At 44.1% G+C, this 20,731-nt stretch overlaps 1 non-coding gene across 1 annotated transcript; it reads left to right on the top strand.

Moving 5' to 3' along the window:
- Positions 1 to 7,408: 7,408 nt before the first annotated feature.
- LOC135271520 (small nucleolar RNA U13) lies at positions 7,409 to 7,511 on the top strand. The gene has a single exon (XR_010339678.1). It is a non-coding gene; the product is annotated as a small nucleolar RNA U13 (small nucleolar RNA).
- Positions 7,512 to 20,731: the final 13,220 nt, after the last annotated feature.

The following is a 20,731-nucleotide window of genomic DNA, read 5'->3' as shown; positions in this document are numbered from 1 at the left end:
CCACCGAAATCCCATCTTGAATTCCCATGTGTTGTGGGAGGGACCTAGTAGGAGGTAATTGAATCACATGGGGCGGGTCTTTCTTGTACTGTTCTCGTGATAGTGAATAAGTTTCATGAGCTGATGGTTTTATAAACAGGAGTTCCCCTGCACAAGCTCTCTCTCTCTTTGCCTGCAGCCATCCACGTAAGATGTGACTTGCTCCTCCTTGCCTTCTACCTGAATTGTAAGGCCTCCTCAGTCATGTGGAACTGTTTATTAAACCTCTTTCTTTTGTAAACTGCCCAGTCTTGGGTATGTCTTTATCAGCAGTGTGAAAATGGAGTAATACACGGAGACTGGATAGTTTATAAACGAAAGAGGTTGAATTGACTCAGTTCCACATGGCTGGGGAGGCCTCAGGAAACTTACAATCTTAATGGAAGGGGAAGCAGGCACCTTCTTCATAAGGCAGCAGGAGGAGAGAGCAAACAGAGGAAACTACCCCTTATAAAACCATCAGATATCAGCCAAGTGCAGTGGCTCATGCCTGTAATCCCAATATTTTGGGAGGCTGGGGTGGGCAGATCATGAGGTCAAGAGATCAAGACCAACTTGGTCAACACACTGAAATCCCATCTCTACCAAAAATATAAAAATTAGCTGGACGTGGTGGCATGCGCCTGTAGTCCCAGCTACTTGGGAGGCTGAGGCAAGAGAATCGCTTGAACCCAGGAGGCGGAGGTTGCAGTGAACCGAAATCACACCACTGCACTCCAACCTGGTGACAGAACGAGACTCCATTAAAAAAAAAAAAAAAATCAGATCTTGTGAGAACCCACTCACTATCATGAGAATAGCATGGGAGAAACCACTCCCATAATCCAATCACCTCCCACCAGGTTCCCCCTATAATACATGGGGATTGCAATTTGGATTACAATTCAACATGAGATTTGGATGGGGACACAGCCAAACTCTATCACAGGGTGATATTTTTCTGCAATAGTACATTCCAATTTTCATACATATTTCATTTTCAATGGAAGTTAGTGAGAAGCTAGAATTTATTTACCATAATTCCATTTTTACATTTTACAAACCCTCCTGGAATACATACTTTCCAGTACCTAAATGACACCTGGGAAGGAGGACAGTCCACAGTAATACATGTTCATGATATTATATACATGGGGAAAGATGTGAGCCAGATAGGAGCTTCCTTTCTCCAAAAAAGGAACTCTGCCATGGGCAGGCCCCTAACTTAAAGCATAAGTAAATATTACCCAATACAAATGGTAAAGGCAAACTGGTCATCTAGCTTAACTCCTCAGTAAATACAGATGGAGGGAATATTAATCTGAACAGGGTTGAAATCTTATTGTTCCTTCCCACCTTACAAAAGAAAATTTCCATGGCTCCCAATTGCACATTGAATGAAACAGAGTCTTAAGCATAAACTCCAAAGCCCTTTGAGATCTGACTCCAACCTGCTCTTTCTTCTTGCCTTGCTCTCCATATGAATATCCCAAATCCCAGATACCTGGACCACTACAACACTTTTCCCTGTCAGTATCCTGGGCTTTACCTCTCTGTGGTCATGTAGTTTCCCCATCTTAAATTATACTTTTATCTTTAGCTGTCAAATTCCTACTTGATATCCAAAGACTTGTACAAAAATTTTTACAGCAACTCAATGTTTAATAGTCACAAGCTGGAAGCAACCCCAATGTTTATCAGTAGATGAATGGATAAATCATGGTATACCCATACGATGGAATTCTGCTCAGCAAGAAAAACACACTTTTAGTACATACAATAACATGAATGAAATCCAAAATCATGATGAGTGAAAGAAGTCAGATAAAAAAGAGTATAGACTGTATAATTCTTTTTTTATAAGTTGTGGGGTACATGTGCAGAACGTGCAGGTTTGTTACATAGTTATACACGTGCCATGGTGGTTTGCTGCATCCGTCACCCCATTATCTATATTAGGTATTTCTCCTAATCCTGCCCCCGCCAGCCCCCAACCCCCCAACAGGCCCCGGTGTGTGATGTTCCCCTCCTTGTGTTCATGCGTTCTCATTGTTCAGCTCCCACTTATGAATGAGAACATGCAGTGTTTGGTTTTCTGTTCTTGTGTAGATTGTATAATTCTGTGTACCTACAACTCTGAAAAACATCAGCTAATTTTTGGTGGCAGAAAGGAGCTCAGTTGTTGCTGGAGATATCAGTAGAGAAAAGGACGGAATTCCAAGGGGCTCAAAGACTGTTTTAGGGGAGATGAAAATATATGTTATTCTGGTTGTGATATTTCAGTGGTGTATATGTATTCCAAAATTCACAAAGTCAAATACATTAAATATGTGTCATTTATTGTTCACCAATTATACCCCAATTATACCCCCAATAAAGTCAGAAAAAAATCATAAAGTTAAACTACAATCTGCAAAAACCACCACAGCAAGCCAATAAAGGGGTATTATCTACAAGGTAATGAGGGCCCTAACAAATCAACTAAAAATACAAGTGAAGCAATGGAAAATGGGCACAGAGCACATGCTCAAATAAAATTGTTCTGCCTCAACAAAATGTAAAGATTCACCTTATTCACTGAGGGCTTTGAAGGAAAAACAACATCTGTGAGGATCGCCAGTGAGAATGTGGTCCTGCAGGCGGGAAGAGCATTCCTCACAGAGCATCCTAACTGCACTTCCATCATCCTAATCAGACCCTCAGCATCCTAATCTCACCCCCAGCATCCTAATCACACCTCCATCATTCTAATCACACACCCAGCATCCTAACCACACCCCGAGTACCCTCACCACACCCCCAGCGTCCTAACCAGACCCCCAGCATCCTAACCACACTCCCGGCATTCTGATCACACCCCCAGCATCCTAACCACACCCCCAGCATCCTAATCACACCCACCATCCTGACCACACCCTCAGCATCCTAATCATGCCCCAGCATCCTAACCACATCCACAGCATCCTAATTACACCCCCAACATCCTAACCATACCCCCAGCATCCTACCACACCCCAGCATCCTAATCACACCCCCAGAATTCTAACCACACCCTCAGAGCCCTAACCACACCCCAGCATCCTAATCACTCTCCCAGCATCCTGATGACACTCCCAGCATTCTGACCACACACCTAGCATCCTGACCACACTCCTAGCATCCTGATCACACCCCCAACATCCTAGTCACACCCCCAGCATTCTAATCACACCTCCAGTATCCTAATTATAACCCCAGCATCCTAATCACACCCCCAGCATCCTGGCTACAATCCCAGCATTCTAACCACACTTGCACCATGCTAACCACACCCCCAGCATCCTGACCACACCCCCAGCATTCTGACCATACCCCCAGCATCCTGACCAAACCCCTAGCACCCTGATCACACCCCCAACATCCTAGTCACACCCCCAGCATCCTAATCACACCTTCATTGTCCTAATCACACCCCCAGCATCCCGACCACACCCTCAGCATCCTGGCCACAAGCCCAGCGTCCTAACCACACTCCCACCATCCTAACCACACACCCAGCATCCTAACCACACCTCCAGCATTCCAACCACACCCCCAGCATCCACACCCACAGCATCCTGTTACACCCCCAGCATCCTAAGCATACTCCCAGCATCCAGACCACACCCCCCATCATCCTAATCACACCTCCACCATCCTAATCACACCCTCAGCATCCAGACCACACTCCCAGCATCCTGATCATACTCCCAGGATCCTGATCACACCCCCAGCATCCTAACCACACCCCCACCATCCTAACCACACCCTCAGCATCCTGATCACACTCCCAGGATCCTGATCACACACCCAGCATCCTAACTACACCCCTACCATCCTGATCACACCCTCAGCATCCAGACCACACCCCCATCATCCTAATCACACACCCAGCATCCTAATCACACCCTCAGCATCCTGATCACACCCAGCATTCTAATCTCACCCTCAGCATCCTAACCACACCCCCAGCATCCTAGCCACACCCCCAGCCCTTCTAACTCGTCCCTCCAGGCTCAGCATCCTAGGAGCTACCTGGTCTGTCAGATCCCCAAATTCCATAGGTGAAACACAAGCCCCACACCACATGTGCATATGTCCTTGAACTGTATTTTTTCATTCCAATCATTTACAAACTTTACATTTCGTTTGTTTGGATTTGGTTTGTTTTGTTTTTTTGTTTTGTTTTGTTTTGTTTTTGAGACAAGGTCTTGTTCTGTCACCCAGGCTGGAGTGCGGTGGTGCAATCATGGCTCACTGCAGCTTCCAACTCCTGGATTCAAGTGATCCTTTGGCCTCAGCCTCCCAAGTAGCTGGAACTACAGGAGTGCACACCAGGCCCGGCTAATTTTTAAATTTTTTGTAGAGGCAGAGTCTTGCTCTGTTGCCCAGCCTCATCTGGAACTCCTAGGCTCAAGCAATCCACCTGCCTCAGCATCCCAAAGTGCTGGGATTACAGGCATGAGTCACCTCACCCAGCCTTGTTTACAGTTACATTACTCAAACTCAGTGCAGAGAGGGGATTCTTATAATCCTCAGGCCAGGATAGAGCTCCATGAAGGTTTGGACCACAGATTGCATTGTTATGGTGAAGGCATACCTATCTCCTCCCTGTGGAAACACAGACTCCTTGAGGCCACAGGAGCATCTGTTCCTGCCTAGCCCCTCTGAACAAAGTACATGACTTCCTGCCCTGCATCCAGAATCATATCTTGAGTTTTATTATTATTATTTGTTTTTACTTTGTTGTCATTGTTTTCTTTTCTTTCTGAGACAGGGTCTCCCTCTGTCACCCAGGCTGGAGTCTAGAACTCCTGGGCTCAAGCAATCCTCCTGCCTCAGCCTCCCAAGTAGCTGGAACCACATGTGAGCACCACCACACCCAGCTAATTTGTTTTATATATTATCTATTTTTTTTTTTTTTTTTAAGAAACAGGGTCTTGCTATGTTACCCAGGCTGGCCTCAAACTCCTGGCCTCAAATGATCCTCCCACCTCCGCCTTCTAAAGTACTGGGATTACAGGTCTGAGCCACCCCTTTGGCTCAAACATTTTTCCTATTCAAGTTTCACAAGAACCCTGATCTGGTATCATGGTTAATATTATCATTATTACCCTTATTTCGAATTTGACGACTGCAAAGACTTGCAGCTGATTGATAGTCCCCGTGGTTGTCCTGTTCATCGGGAAGGGAACCTGAGCCTCCCGCCTCCTGCCTCCACATGCAGCATTTTTTCTCAGAGCCCCAGCCACTTTTGGAAACCAGAGCTGCAGACAAGTGCCGCTTTGTGGAGGGAGCTGAGGCGAGGCGAGCCGGGCTGGGCGCGGCCGGATGCAGAGCTGCAGGGTTCCTTCTCCCTCTCCTGTCCCCCTCTGCCAGGCGGTTCCACTCGGCCTGCCCGCAGCGGACTGAAACTGACAGGATCCCAGGAGAACCAGAGCAGAGCTGAGAGGGGGCAGGGACAGGACGCAGAGCCCGCCTGGAAAATCCCAGGTGGCCCTGGAAAGAATAAGAGGAGAAACAGGAACATCTATAGGAAAAGGGGCATTTTGTGCACATTTTGTGTCTCTTAGGCTTTCCAGCTTTTCTCCCTTTAAGCCTTTATTAAGGGGAAAAAAATAAACAGATAAATAGTTCATTTATTAATTATTAACAAACAAGTGGCACTAATGAATAGCATCATTAAAGGGCATTTTGTGAATATTAATGTGTAGTTACATTCTGAGTAAGGTCTCTGTTCTCCCCTTGGCCAGCAAAGGTCTTTCCCATCCTTATTCAAAAGTCACCTATCTTAATTACACCCCCCACTGCCGCCAATTAAAACTCCCGCAGTCACAACCGCGATCTGGTATTTCCTGGAGTCCTTATCACATAGGACACTATTAACACATGATCTTGACGTTTATTTTCATTGTCTGTCTCTGTGAACCAAAGCGCATGCTTTATAAAGGAATTTTTGTGTTTTGTACACTGATATGAACAAGCATCTGATAATCCCATAATGGGGGCAATAAATATTTGTGGAAAAAATAAAATAGGCCGTGCCCAGTGGCTCACACCTGTAATCCCAGAACTTCAAGAGGCTGAGGCAGGTGGATCACTTGAGGTCAGAAGTTCAAGACCATCCTGGACAACATGGTGACACGCTATCTCTGTTAAAAATACAAAAAATCAGCCGAGTGTGGTGGCATGCACCTGCAATCCCAGCTACTTGGGAGGCTGAGGCAGGAGAATTGCTTGAACCTGAGAGGTGGAGATTGCAGTGAGCCAAGATCGCGCCACTGCATTCTAGCCTGGGTGACAGAGCGATACTCTGTCTCAAAAAAAAAAAAGAAAGAGAAAAAAGAAAATAATACTACAAGTGAGAGTAAGAGGGGTTCCTGCCATATGCCACCACCCACTACCTGTACGATTCCTCCTTTCTGTTATCAAGGGCTTGTGAGAGAAGTGAAGGAAAGCTCGCCTCAGTCATGAGCTCTGTCCTTCCCTCTGAGCAGGTTCTGGAAGTCTCCACTGCAGAGCTCCTGGCTGCTACCCACTGGCACTCAAACGCCTTGGGCAGCATCATCCCAGGCAGGCGTAGTCAGTTTCAGAGTGCAAACAGCTCAGTGCTCTTGTTTTTACAGGACCCCGGGAGACGGAGTGGACTTCCCAAGGGTACACAATGAGTTCCTGGGTCCCTCTCTCCCTCTCTATACTTTGTCAGTCGGTGGCCGATGGCCTGGCCCTTGGCAAATGCTGGAAGGTGGAAGCTGTATTGAGGCCTGGCAGCCTGTACTGTCTGTGTTCTCTTCTCCTCTCACCCCAGTGCTGGTCTTTCCTCTTTCAGCCTTCCCAGAGCCATAATGTCCTCAGTGATTCGTCAGTGATTGCATTTGTCCAAGCAGACAAAACCCCTATCTGACTGCAGACTGCAGAGGAGGAGGTGTTGGCATAGAATTTCAGTCCTCAGGGAGCTAAGTAGAAAGATATTTTGCAGAGGAGGATCATCTTGTCCAAACTCTAATATCTGCTTTTTCTAAAGAGCTTTCAACTTTTTAAACCCACAGGACAGAGCAGAGTCCAAAGCCAGTGAGAGGAAATGACTGGCCCAGGCTCTCTCTGTGAGTTAGGGCTGTAGGAATCCAGGTTTTTCGATTCCCAGCTCTCCATCTTCGTATTTTCTCTTCCCTCAGTTGTCAACTTATCTCGAGCAGGGAAGAGCCGCATAAATGAGGACATTTTCCGCAGATTTTCCTTGAATCTTCCCAGCTCGAAGTAAGACTGACATATGGAGGGCTTATTCTCACTCCTACCTCGAACCTCATCATCAGAGGCTGCCAGGGTGAACTTGGAGCAAGAGATAAAAAACCTAGTGCTTAAAACAGGCCAGATCCTTTTGTGGTTCATAAGCATGATGATTGGGTTTCAGGCTCTTGTGTGAGATGTGCCTCGCTCAAACATTGTTATGACATCTGCACATTACCCATCCGATGAGAAGGAAAAGAAAAAAGGCCAGGCACAGCAGCTCATGCCTGCAATCCCAGCATTTTTAGAGGGCATGGCAGGAGGATCACTTGAGCCCAGGAGTTTGAGACCACCTGGGCAATATAGCAAGACCCCATCCCTACAAAAAAAAAAATTAACCAGGTATGGTACATACACCTGTAGGTGGGAGGATCACTTGAGCCCAGGAGGTTGAGGGTATAGTGGGTTATGTTTGTGCTACTGACCTGCAGCCTGGGCAACAAAGCTAGACACTGTCTCAAAAAAAAACAGGCCACAGTGATTTCTAATTTTTGAGCATCTAATATGTGCCAAGCACTTCCAGGTATCCATCATCTGGCATAATCTACACAACAATCCTGCAACATCGGCTCAGAGAGGTTAAGTAGCTTACCAACTACCACAAAGCCAGGAAGGATCAAAGCTGGCATTTACGTTGAGCACAGCATCACACCAGAGTCCATGCTTTTACTCCTTAAAATCTTAGCTGCAGTGGGCAACGTCAAAATGGAGAAAAAGACTTTCAGGGAGATGACCCTGTTGTCTCTCAAGGCTGCCAACCCCAAAGGAGCCTCTTCCATCCCACATTTCCGGACTAGATTTTCTACAGCTCCCGTGCCATGGCATTAGGGGCTCTTATTACCATTTGAAAACCTAGAAGAGGAAAATAAGAGGGTTCAGCTCTTTGATTCGAGAGCTGACGAGTTTGGAGGCCAAGCATGGTGGCTCACACCTGTAATCCCAGCACCTTGGGAGGTCAAGGTGGGCAGATCACCTGAGGTCAGGAGTTCAAGACCAGCCTGTCCAATATGATGAAACCTTGTCTCTACTAAAAATACAAAAGTTGGCCAGGCACAGTGGCTCATACCTGTAATTCTAGCACTTTGGAGGCCGAGGTGGGTGGATCATGAGGTAGGAGATCAAGACCATCATGTCTAACATGGTGAAATCCCGTCTCTACTAGAAACAAAAAGTTAGCTGGCATGGTGGCACCTGCTTTGGTCCCAACTACTCAGGAGGCTAAGGCAGGAGAATCACTTGAACCCAGGATGCAGAGGTTGTAGCAAGTCAAGATTGTGCCACTGCACTCCAGCCTGGACGACAGAGCAAGACTCTGTCTCAAATTAAAAAAAATTAGCCAGGCATAGTGGCTGGCACCTGTAATCCCAGCTATTCGGGAGGCTGAGGCAGGATAATCACTTGAACCCAGAAGGCAGAGGTTGCAGTGAGCCGAGATCATGCCACTGAACTCCATCCTGAGTGACAGAAGAAAATTCTGTCCAAAAAAAAAAAAAAAAAAAAGAGCTGACCAGTTCTTTTAAAAGATCAATTCAATCTGGTCCTTGAATTGAGATTAGAAATTAGAGACAGATGATGGCACTTGCCGGCCTTGGAGTTATTCAGCTTCTTTCTCTGAGAAGTTCTGTTCACTTTTCAGACATGATCTCACTCTCCTTTCCAGGATCATAGCAGGAGAGCAGAGAGGGATAGGGGCTGTTCTCTGCAGGGTCAAACGAGCAGTGAGACTCATGTCCCCACCCCTGTGGCAGAACCTGCTCCCTCTTCTCTCTTCTCCTGCCTGCCATGAAAGCTAAGGCTATCACACCAGTGGCACTGTTACAGGTAAGTTGGAATTTACATGAGGGCCATGGTTTGTCCCATCAAGTTTAAAAGATCAAGAAACAGGGCCAGGTGTGATAGCTCATGCCTGTAATCCCAGCACTTTGGGAGGCCAAGGAGGGTAGATCACTTGAAGTCAGGGGTTTGAGACTAGCCTGGCCAACATGATGAAACCTGATCTCTACTGTAAATACAAAAATTAGCCGAGTGTAGTGGTGAGCACCTGTAGTCCCAGCTACTTGGGAGAATGAGGTGGGAGAATTGCTTGAACCTAGGAGGCACAGGTTGCAGTGAACTGGGATTGTTCCACTGCCCTCCAGCCTGGGTGACAGAGTAGGACCTTGTCTTAAAAAAAAAAAAAAAATCAAGAAATAAATAAGCTCCTATGTCTGTAGACTATTAGAGCTGAGAAGGACATCCCTGTTCCAAGTTTATCCTCCCAACAGCCACCTGGCATCTTCCAGAAGAATAAACAGGAGCCCAGAGAGATGAAGCAAATGGAAGGGAAGGAGTTCCTGTTCAAAACAGCCTCTAGGCATCACAGCCACCTTTCCTGCTCCAGTGAGGAACATTTTCCACAGCTGCTAGAAGATGGTCAGCATATGTTTTGTTCACCATTCTCTCATTTGATTTGCTCCATGCTATGATCTGTGTCCCTCCAAAACTCCTGTTGAAATCATAACCCCCAAGGTGATGATATTAGTAGGTAAAGTCTTTGGGAGGTGATTAGGTCATGAGGGTGCAGTCTTCAGAGTGAGATTAGTGTCTTTGTAAAGGAAACCGCAGAGAGCTCATTCACTCCTTTTACCACGTAAGGATACAGCAAGAAAGTACCATCCATGAGCCAGAAAGTGAGTCCTCACCAGACACCAAATCTGTCTTGAGCTTGGTCTTCTCAGCATCCAGAACTGTGAGAAATAAATTTCTGCTGTTTATTAGCCACCCTGGTTATATTCTGTTCCTCAGTTTCCCCATCTGCTACATCCCCATTTGTTACAGCAGCCCAAATGGACTAAGACACTCTATGACCCTACTTGCCCTTAGTGCAATGGCATAGTGAAAAGAAAATGCCCTTTGGAATCAGACAGACTTGGGTTTAAAGTTCAGTTCTCCTTGCAATGAATAGCTGTATGATTTTAGCAAGTTACTTAATATTTCCTCAAACTCAAGGCTGAGAACAATCTGGACAGGCCCATTTTAAATCCAACACTCTCTGGTTCTCTGTCCTAGATTACTTAAAATAAGGTACTGGAGGACTCCAACTCATAGCTTTATGTGTTGATATTCTAGTACTTGTGTTTCAAATGTTTTTAACATTCAGCATTGAATTCCATATCTCAAATTTACCACATTTTTATACTTAGAAACTGTGGTTTGTATCACGTTGACCAGTTCTCAATACAGAGGGATCTGTTGGGAGTTCTGAAACAGAGACACGTACAAATTTCCAACTTGGCCAGACAACTCGAAGATGAAAGGAGAAGAGACAGGGCCCTTGCTTTTGGAGCACGCTCTTTAGTAACCAGCTTCCCATTTTGTAGGTGAGGCCGAAGATGTCAAACACTGTTTGTTTAGGCATCTGTGAATAGCACTCCCAGCTCTTAACCCAAACTTCAGAGGAAAATTCACTTGAAATTTCCAATAGTCCCAGCCTTCGGCAGCATATAAATAAAAAAGAAAGAAATGGCTTAGGGGTGCAATTCTAGAACATCCTAGCACAATCAGTACACTCAAAAATTGAGCACATTAGACACTATTGATTTATTTATTTTTATTTAGTTAGTTAGCTTTTGTTTGTTTGAGACAGAGTCTTGCTCTCTTGCCAAGGCTGGAGTGCAGTGGCACGATCTTGGCTCACTGCAACCTGCAACTCCTGGGTTCAAGCGATTCTTCTACCTAAGCCTCCCGTGTAGCTGAGATTATAGGCATGTGCCACCACACTCAGCTAATTTTTATATTTTTAGTAGAGACAGGGTTTCACCATGTTGGCCAGGCTGGTTTCAAATGCCTGACCTCAGGTGATCCACCTGCCTTGGCCTCCCAAAGTTCTGGGATTATAGGCATGAGCCACCACACCTGGCCTAGACACTATTTAATAAGAATTCATCCAGTACTTTATTCATGTATTTAGACTAAACTCTCTACTTACCTGTCTTGTCAGAATCACTCTCAAACTCATAGGGCTTGGAGAGCTAAGTAACATTCTAAGAATTCAGGAGATATAAGTTTTTACACTTAAATCCTTCCATACCCAACAGGCCTAAGTTTAAATCCCTGAGCAGGCTGGGCATGGTGGCTCATGCCTGTAATACCAGCCCTTACGGAGGTCAAGGCAGGCGGGTCACCTGAGTTCAGGAGTTCGAGATCAGCCTGGCCAACATGGTGAAACCCTATCTCTACAAAAAAAAAGAAGTACAAAAATTAGCCAGGCTTGGTGGTGCATGCCTGTAATCCCAGCCACTTGGGAGGCTGAGACAAGAGAATTGTTTGAACCCAGGAGGGAGAGATTACAGTGAGCCAAGTTCGCACCACTACGCTCCAGCCTAACAGAGCAATACTCCATCTCAAAAAAGTTTTTTTCAAAAGATAAAATTCTTAAGCAAAGGTTGTAGAGATCTGGGGAGAAACGGGACTAATGAATTTGGGGTTTGGGGACGGGGGGGTGAAAATGTTCTAAAATTGATTGTGGTGATGGTTGTACAAATTGGTGAATATACTGAAAATGATTGAAGTGTATACTTTCGATGGGTGAATCATATGAAATGTGAATTATATCGCAGTAAAGCTATTAGAAGGCTGAGCAAGTGTTGCAAAGTACCTGGTGCTGACTTACAGTAGATGCTCAATTAATGGAATCTGTTATTGTCAGAGTAACTGTGGTAATAATAACGTTGACCATAATGACAGTGAAATTATTCCCATATCCTCCATAAAGTTTCTTAATCTGGCATACCCCCAAATCTCCTTTCTTCTCTAGATTATTATCTAGACAAGATATATAAATAATTTCACATGGTTATCTATTATTTCATTTGAAATTTTGAAAAATGAATGACCTCTCTCTTTTTGTGATTGCTCTTCTGTCATTGTCCAGAACATTAAGTTCACATCTTCTATTCAACTAGTTTCATCATTAAAAGTAACTTTGTTTTTGTTTATATCATCTTTCAAGTAGACTGTGGACTCCCCCAACCCTCAAGGACAGGGACAGTATCTCTCCCACAAAAACTTGCACTTGGGAAGTGCTCCATATTATTTCTGTGCTGCATTTTATTATTAGATCTGTTGGAAATATAAAATTAATCTCCTTATAGCCTCTTTTGTTCCTCAGTTTCCCCACCTGTCCTTTCTTTTCTGGTTTCTAGTTGTGTATCATTCATCTTTCTACAGATGTGAAGAATCAAGCAGCCTCTAAACATGGCTTCCTCCATTGTCTGTTACCCCTTTGAAGCAGGCAATACCCCAAAGTCAAGAGGAGGAAATTATTGTTCCAGCTGAGAGGTCATCGGTTAGAGAGACTTGCATAGGAGGGTAAACATGATATCCTCTCAAAATGCTCCTTGCTGGAAGACTAATAAATGTGACCCCAAGGAACCGTTTCTACACAGGATCTTGGGCTCCAAAACTGGCTTCCAAGGGGTTTTGAGTCCTTCTATTAGGTTGGTACAAAAAATAATTGCTTTTAATGGCAAAAACCACAATTATTTTTTGCACCAATCTAATACTTGCCAAAGATCTTCCCTTGTAGGACCTTTGTTCAATGTAACTACAGGGCATCCTTCCTACCAAAGCAAAGAAAACAAGACAAATCAAGAAGTTAAGTTATAAAATGAGGCTTGGCACCTACAGGAAACAGAACAATGATTAAGAAGGAATCTGAACACGTAATAAAATAGAACCCACAAACTGGCAGACTATGTCCTCAACCTACTGCCACCAAATGTCATCTGACACATGTGACTAAGAATGTCAGGAGTGAGCTTCCAAAATGCTGTTGGTTGAAGAAGCTCCACAGATTACTTTGGGGTACTACTTGTGGGGTTCAATAGCAGATCAGTTTGCTTTGTATCTCTAACCAATGACCTAGACCTGTCTCCTGATGAGCAACTGAGTGTATCAGAATGCTTTTAGCTGCAAGTAACAGAAACCCCTGTTCAATCAATAAAGAACTTTATTATCTCACATAACAGGAAGGCCAGTAGAAATGCAGGTTTCAGAATTGATTGATTTTGGTGGCTTGGCAGTGTCACCAAGGACTCAGGTTATTTTCATCTCTCTTCCCTGTCATCCTCAGAGTTGGCTTTAATAATACACTGGCAGGAATAATTCTTAGTATCTCATCCAGACCCTTCGTCATCTTCTAGGAGCAAGAAAACCTTTCCCTGAGACCTTTCCCCAGTCAAAACCACTTTGGGGTTGAGGGTGAGGTCAGCTCTCCACAGGCACATGGTTACATGGGGAATGGAGGATACATGAACAAGATTGGGGTTCTGTTAAAAAAAAAGTTGGGGGGAATAGAGTGATCATTGCAGAAATCATGCTAGGCTACATGGAATAACTATTGAGGGGTTAAATGCCTGTAGGAACATGTAGGCAGGAATTGCATTGTCCTCAGATTGAGTAATGATACGGCTTACCCTCCCTTCGAGACAACACAAAGCAGTCTGTCTTAAGCATGCTAAAGGAAAGCATTTCATCCCAAAGCTGTGGCAGCAATGAGTGGAAGTGACATGAAGAGAGCTGGGGGATGGGTGGAATCGCATGACAATTACTCATACCGACCTACAAGCTTCTGCAAGGTCCTGAGCTGTCTCCCTGCCCATGGGGAATGGCGAGGAAGGGATGTGTCATTGGCTGTTTCCAGGAACAGTGACTGCCTGATAAACCAAGTGTGAGTGTCCCCGGCTTATTAAGTTAATGAAAGAAGTAAAGTTTTTTTCTAGACATAGAATGGACCCAAGCTGAGTTCACGGGCAATAGCCAACTCAAAGCAGGATAACAAGTTTCCCTTGGAAGTGGCCTGACATCACTATCTGCACACTCTGTGATGGGCATGACTTGACACTTTTCTAGCCCACAGTGATTAAAAGACAGAAATGCTTATTCCTTCCCATCAAAGACTTTGTAGGAACTATTATTATTCATTATAATGGCTTACCTAACAGTTAACAAAACAACTTCCCATAAATGATCCCATTCATATTCATATTCATATAACTTAGGTATTTGTTGATATCCATCCCTTTATAGTTGAGGAAACTAACACTCAAGGAAGTTAAATAACCACTCAAGATTACACAGTTGGTGAATAACTCGAACTATACCCAGGATGGCCTTTCATAGAGGTAGAACATCAACTTGTCTTTATTGCACGATTTGTGGCATCCCTGAGACCCTGAAGAGTTGTAGAGGCTATCTTCCACCTTGATCTGAAATTGAGCTTGACATACCGACTAGCAGGAACATCCTATTGAGCTAAGGTACCCCGTCTCCAAATGAGTCCTATCCAGAGGTCCATGTACTGCCTGGAAAATGGAAAAGAAACTGGAATTCTATTCTCTGCCAATTATACTTCAGTCCCTCCATGCTTTCCCTTCAATCCAGGGCTATACAGCCAGCTCTCACATGGAAATGCGAAGGCCAGGCGTCCATGGAAAATAAGTTACTTAGACCTAAGGGAATGAGATCAGCTATGAGAAGAAGGAAGAGATGTGACAGGATTGTATCCCCCTTCTTATAGGAGTGCCTCGGGCTGCTGGAAAAAGAAAAGGGAGCCTTAAAACCCAAAGGACAGACAAAAGAGAAATGACTCCGAGCCTGGAGGAAAACCCAAAGGAATCTGAGTTACACCCCTGGGTGCTGAGCCTTTCTTAAGACCCTAAGTTTCAATCATCAGCACAGCCTGCCAAAGACATTGAATTGAACATTCAGAACTTCCCAGTCTAAACAGCGGCAGGCAGAGATCCCAGCTCCATCTCCAGGGGGACCCTCTGGGCGCTGTCTTCGGTGCTGAAGTGGCATAGCCTGATGCCTGGAACACACCGAGGCAGCAAGGACCTTTCCAGGATGCTCCATGCTCCACCTCTGAGTTAGCTTCAAGGTCATAGAAATCCCTAACCCTGGAATTCAGCTTCTTAAGAGGCAGAATTGGGACAAAGCATCTAAATATCCACCTTTAGTTTTACTCCCACCTCTGACATCAGCTTCTTGAAAGAGGAGAAAAATTATTTTTGAAGTTTCAAGAATTGTACCAGCCAAACTACCAGGTGAGATACTTTACCAATAACATTCCAAAAATATACTTATCTACTCCCATTTTCCCTCTCCTTGGATCTTCCTTTCTCTGTCTCAAATGCTGCTCTCTTATACTGGGCCTCATCCACAACCCACTTCCAACATCATCTTGGAAGAGGATCTGGGAGACATCTTTTATAAACCAGGAGTGAATTTAAATCAGTGTGGGTCTCCATTTAAAACCTTACATTCAGCCTGATGCAATGGCTCATGCCTGTAATTTCAGCACTTTGGGAGATCGAGATGGGAGGATCACTTGAACTCAGTAGTTCAAGACCAGCCTGGACAACATGGCAAAACCCCATCCCTACCAAAAAAAAAAAAAAAAAAAATACAAAAATACAAAAATTAGCCAGGCTTGGTGGTACACACTTGTGGTCCTAGCTACTCAGGAGGATGAGATGGGAGAATCACTTGAGCCCAGGAGTTTGAGGCTGCAGTGAGCTATGATTGTGCCACACCACTCTAGCCTGGGTAACAGAGCAAGACCCTGTCTCTAGAAAATATAAAGGAAAAAATGAAAACGCTTATGTGCCATGGAATGAAAGATTACTGTCACTTAGGAAATGTATTTTAAAGGTAATAAAGAGGGATATTTCTCAAGGCTTATAATGCCACACCCATGGGCAGCTTCCTATTGTCCTTACATATAACTAGTGCTCATTACTATCATCATTGCACAATGTGAAGGGTTTTGGTATTATAGGGGTAAGAACACATTTAATTTACTGTCAACCAAGAATATTTAGTTATTCAAGTGAAACACAAGATTGACCAAGACACAAGCTCTGTTCTCAAGGCATTCCCAACTTAGCTGGGAGAATGAGTGGTGGATTGCAAACTGATAACTTACATACCAAGACATAAGCCAAGATTCCTAGGAGTCCAGTGACTTGCCTAGAGGACCCTGGCATAGATCTTGAGAAGAAATTTATTAGATTAGCAAAAGGGGAAACAAAAAAAGTACAAGTTTTAAGGTTAGAAGACCTAGGTTCCAATCCGAACTCTGTCAACTAGAATGTGATCTTAGCGCAGTCATTTTTAACTTCTTTTTCTTTGTTTGTAAAATGAGAAGAAGAATAATTCCAGAGTTACCAAGTTGCCATAGAGATGAATTGAGGTAATTTAAAAAATACTTTATAAACTGCAAAGCACCATTTTTTTTAAAAAAGTTAACCATTTCTAATTGTTCAAGTGACAATGCCCAAGCTTGTATGTAAGTGCAATGAAGGCAGGGCCAGTTCCCCCTAACTAGTTATAGCACCTGGCATAGCATCATGTTCCCAGAGACATGTATCAAGAGCCTTTTGATTGCAAAAGAGCTCTGACTTGGGGAAGAAGAAGTACAATGTTTGTCCTCAGTGGCCAGTTCTGCCCAAGCCACCCCTGAGGTGTGGGGCGGAGAGGTACAATGGAAAAAAGGCAGTTTTCACAGGAGGAGTTGGCCTACAATATTAGCTCCAGATGGAATTTCAGCTGGAAGCATACAGAAGCAGCTGAGCTCAAAGAAACGACTGAGGTTTTCTGGACCTCTTCTCTGGCTGGTAGATGAGATGCATCAGAGAGAAACAGAGGACAGGTGGTGCAGGCAGAAGGTAAGGAGAAGGGATGAGTAGAAGCAAAAGAGAGGTCACGATGGAGGGTCACATTCCAAATCTTTTGCTTGGGTGGAAATTTTTAAGGAATACAACTGTCACTGTGTATCTCTCCATCCTCATGAAGAGATACTTTTTAGAAAGAAGATAAACCACAGATTATTAAAGTTGGATGAGATCTTTAAAATGATCTAATCCAACATCTTCATTTCTCAAATAAGATTAGGGCCAAGAGAGGTGAAGTTCAAAGTCAAAAAAAAAAAATGAGTTCCTGATGAAACAGAATAAGGAGTCAAATCTTCTGATCCACAGGTCAGTTTGTTTCTCACTACTCAATAATTGAAAGAAGGCAAAGTTTGAAGTGCTGTAACAAATAAACACAACACTGTAGAGACCTAATAAATAAATAAGGGTTTTTCCCCTATGTTAATGTAACAGTCACAATATGAGTGGCATATTGGTTTGAATTCTCCAGGAAATAGACTAATTAGGAGACTTGCATGCTAGAGCTTTACTGGGGAGTACTCCCTGGAGCGACATCTGGGCAGAGAGATTGTTGCAGTTGCACCAGAAGCTTCAGCCAATGCCACATGGGGCTCTGATGTCCCTTTAGAGTTGTCCAAAACTGAGGCATGGAGGCCAGGACTTTTAACTTAGCACTGTCCAATCACTGGATGTGGGATGCTTCTCGGGGAAGGGGTGGAACTTCTGATGAGGCAGCTCTCTTTGGCCAAGAGCAATTCCTAAAGAAGAATACAAATGCAACCCACCAGCACCTAATGCTCCCAGAAGCTGGGAGAATGAGTGCTTCAGGACTAAAGGGGAAGACCTGGGAAGCCCTACCACAGTATCCACTACAGTAGTCCAGGTTTTCAGTGGGAAGTAGGACAGCAGCTTTGCTTCACATGGTGATTCAGGGATCTAATCACTGTTCAACCATCCCAAAGCTAGCCATTATCATGTCTAGGTTTATGCCATGGGAAAGAGAAATACAGCATGATAGAAACACACTACTCTCTTAATAAACAGACCTGAAAGTGGTTCAGATTCAGTTGACAAGAACTCAGTCACATGACCACACTTAATAGCCAAGTAAGCTGGGAACTGTAGTCTTGCTAGACAGCATCAGCCCAGCAATGATTCTGCTATTATCAGAGAACATATTAAGAAAGAAGGCCCTCTCAAGCCTGTAATCCCAGCATTTTGGGAGGCCGAGGCGGGTGGATCACAAGGTCAAGAGATCGAGACCATTCTGGTCAACATGGTGAAACCCCATCTCTACTAAAAATACAAAAAATTAGCTGGGCATGGTGGTGCATGCCTGTAATCCCAGCTACTCAGGAGGCTGAGGCAGGAGAATTGCCTGAACCCAGGAGGCGGAGGTTGCGGTGAGCCGAGATCGCGCCATTGCACTCCAGCCTGGGTAACAAGAGCAAAACTCCGTCTGAAAAAAAAAAAAGAAAGAAAGAAGGCCCTAAAGTGCCATTTATTTTTCACTGAATATGTGCTTAAAATGATCTCTTGGTATTTTAATCCCTCATTTTGGAGGTGGATAACACATGCTCCTTGAGCTTCTTCTACCCTATCATTCTTCCTGAAGCCAAATTTGCTCCAGAGGTAATCACTACCTCCAGTGGTCAAGCCAGACTATTCTCTGGAAAGGGGTCTTTCTCAACTGCCCTTGGAGTGACCCAGAAAACTATCAAAGAGCCCTTTAGGGACTATCACTCTATTCTAGAAAAAGCCCAGGTTCTAGATTTCTCCAGGAAAATCTGCAGGGTGCAATGACTTCAAGTCTGTACCCCTCCCTCTGTGAATGTCATCCCAGAGTGAGTTACAGAGAGTGGCCTAGGATGCCTTGCCTAAGTCATAATTTATAAATATTCTGTATATCTGTCCTCCAAATCTGTCTGATCATAAGCAGTATCTCCCTCAATACCCAACATGACCTGATCTCACGTATTTTATATCAGAACCCTGTAACCTAAGTGCTGTTGAAGAAAGAATGGACATTTTCAAGATCCGGTGGGGGGGACTTCTGAGTCTTTTGTCTAAAATCCTAGAACTGTTTTGATAGTTTTGGTTCTCTGCAACTCAGCAAAACCCTCTGAGATTACAATGTGGAAGCATTTTTCATCCTTTCTGTTTATAATCCTATGGTCATACTAAACTCCAGAAGGCATCTTCCTGGGTCTCCAATCTGGAGAATGAGGAATGAGGACCTGCATTTGAGATGTTTCTAGCAGTCATGCAGGGGGTACCACTGGAGTCAGAAATGTCTATCTATGACCATGTGACCAGCCTACCCTGCCCAAGACTCTAATCACAAACTAGGAATGATCAGGCCAATTCTTTTTTTTCCTTTTTTGAGTTGGAGTTTCACTCTTTTTGCCCAGGCTGGAGTACAGTGGCACAGTCTTGGCTTACTGCAACCTCTGCCTCCTGGGTTCAAGTGATTCTCCTGCCTCAGCCTCCTGAGTAGCTGGAATTACAGGCGCATGCCACCACGCCCAGTTAATTTTGTATTTTTAGTAGAGATAGGGTTTCCTCATGTTGGCCAGGCTGGTCTCGAACTCCTGACCTCAGGCAATCTGCCAACCTCAGCCTCCCAAAGGGCTGGGGTTACAGGCATGAGCCACTGCACCTGGCCTATCGGTCCTGTTCTTATTGTGAGCACCAATGAGATCAATCCCTCCTGAAAGGGTCCTTAAAGCTTTAGGTGAGTACAGCTCTACACATGAAGAAATTCTTCTAGATAGCATCCTCACTTTGGTTGAGTCCATTTTGGACTTACAAAGCATGTTTACATCCATTAACTCAGTGGTTTCAAAAAAAAAAAAAAAGATGCAAGCAGCTACCCCAGGGGATATGCAGAAAGCCATCCATGGAAGTGCAGGAAAGAAAACAGCAGAGCCTCCTTATCATCTAAAATATCATAAAGTTAGCTTTATTAATATTCAATATGTGGGTTGACATATCGAATATTAATACCCAAAAAGTCATATTGATCACATTGAGGAGGTTTTTGTCTGTGTGTCAGTAGCCCAGGTGTCACTTCCAGAAAATACATTATCCTGAGGGAAGAGCAAGAGTTCCACAACATGAGGGGTAAATGAAGTTGCAGATTATACAAACGAGTTTTAATTAAACTCACCCCCCACAAAGTGGATCCTTGGCTTAGAAAGATTCCTGCAAAGAAATCCCTAATGAAAGTGAATAGCAGTAACACAAGCAACCAGAGCAGGTGGAGCTGACAGGTCTACTCCTGGTTAGAGCTCTTTGCAACCACATGGCAAGATTACAGTGATGACTTACTCAGATCCAATATGAAGTTGGCCAAAAAACTTTTAAATTATCACCATGGTTAAAAATGTGATTTAACATCTACTGTTATTAATAATGGACCTTACCCTAAGTGTATATTAAGACTTGAGATATTTGGCTAATGGTTTAAGTGTATTATATAACTTACAAGTACATATATATACATACACTGGGGATGCACAGTAAGATTTTTACGAATGGGGATCATAAAAAGATTTAGAGAGCATTGTCATAAGTCATCTAAGCAATTCTTTTTCTAATTTTTATTTTTAGATCTGGGGTACAGGTGTAAGATGTACAGGTTAGAATCACACCGTGAGTCATATTATTTCGCAGACGAGAAAACTGAAACTCAGGGTGGCAAAAATGCCCAGAGT

This window comes from Aotus nancymaae, unplaced genomic scaffold (genome assembly GCF_030222135.1).
Source record: "Aotus nancymaae isolate 86718 unplaced genomic scaffold, 86718_ANA_hifiasm-v0.15.2.pri h1tg000079l, whole genome shotgun sequence".
Lineage (NCBI taxonomy): Eukaryota > Metazoa > Chordata > Mammalia > Primates > Aotidae > Aotus > Aotus nancymaae.
Note: the sequence above shows the minus strand (reverse complement) of the source record. Positions and strands in the feature narration are given on the sequence as shown.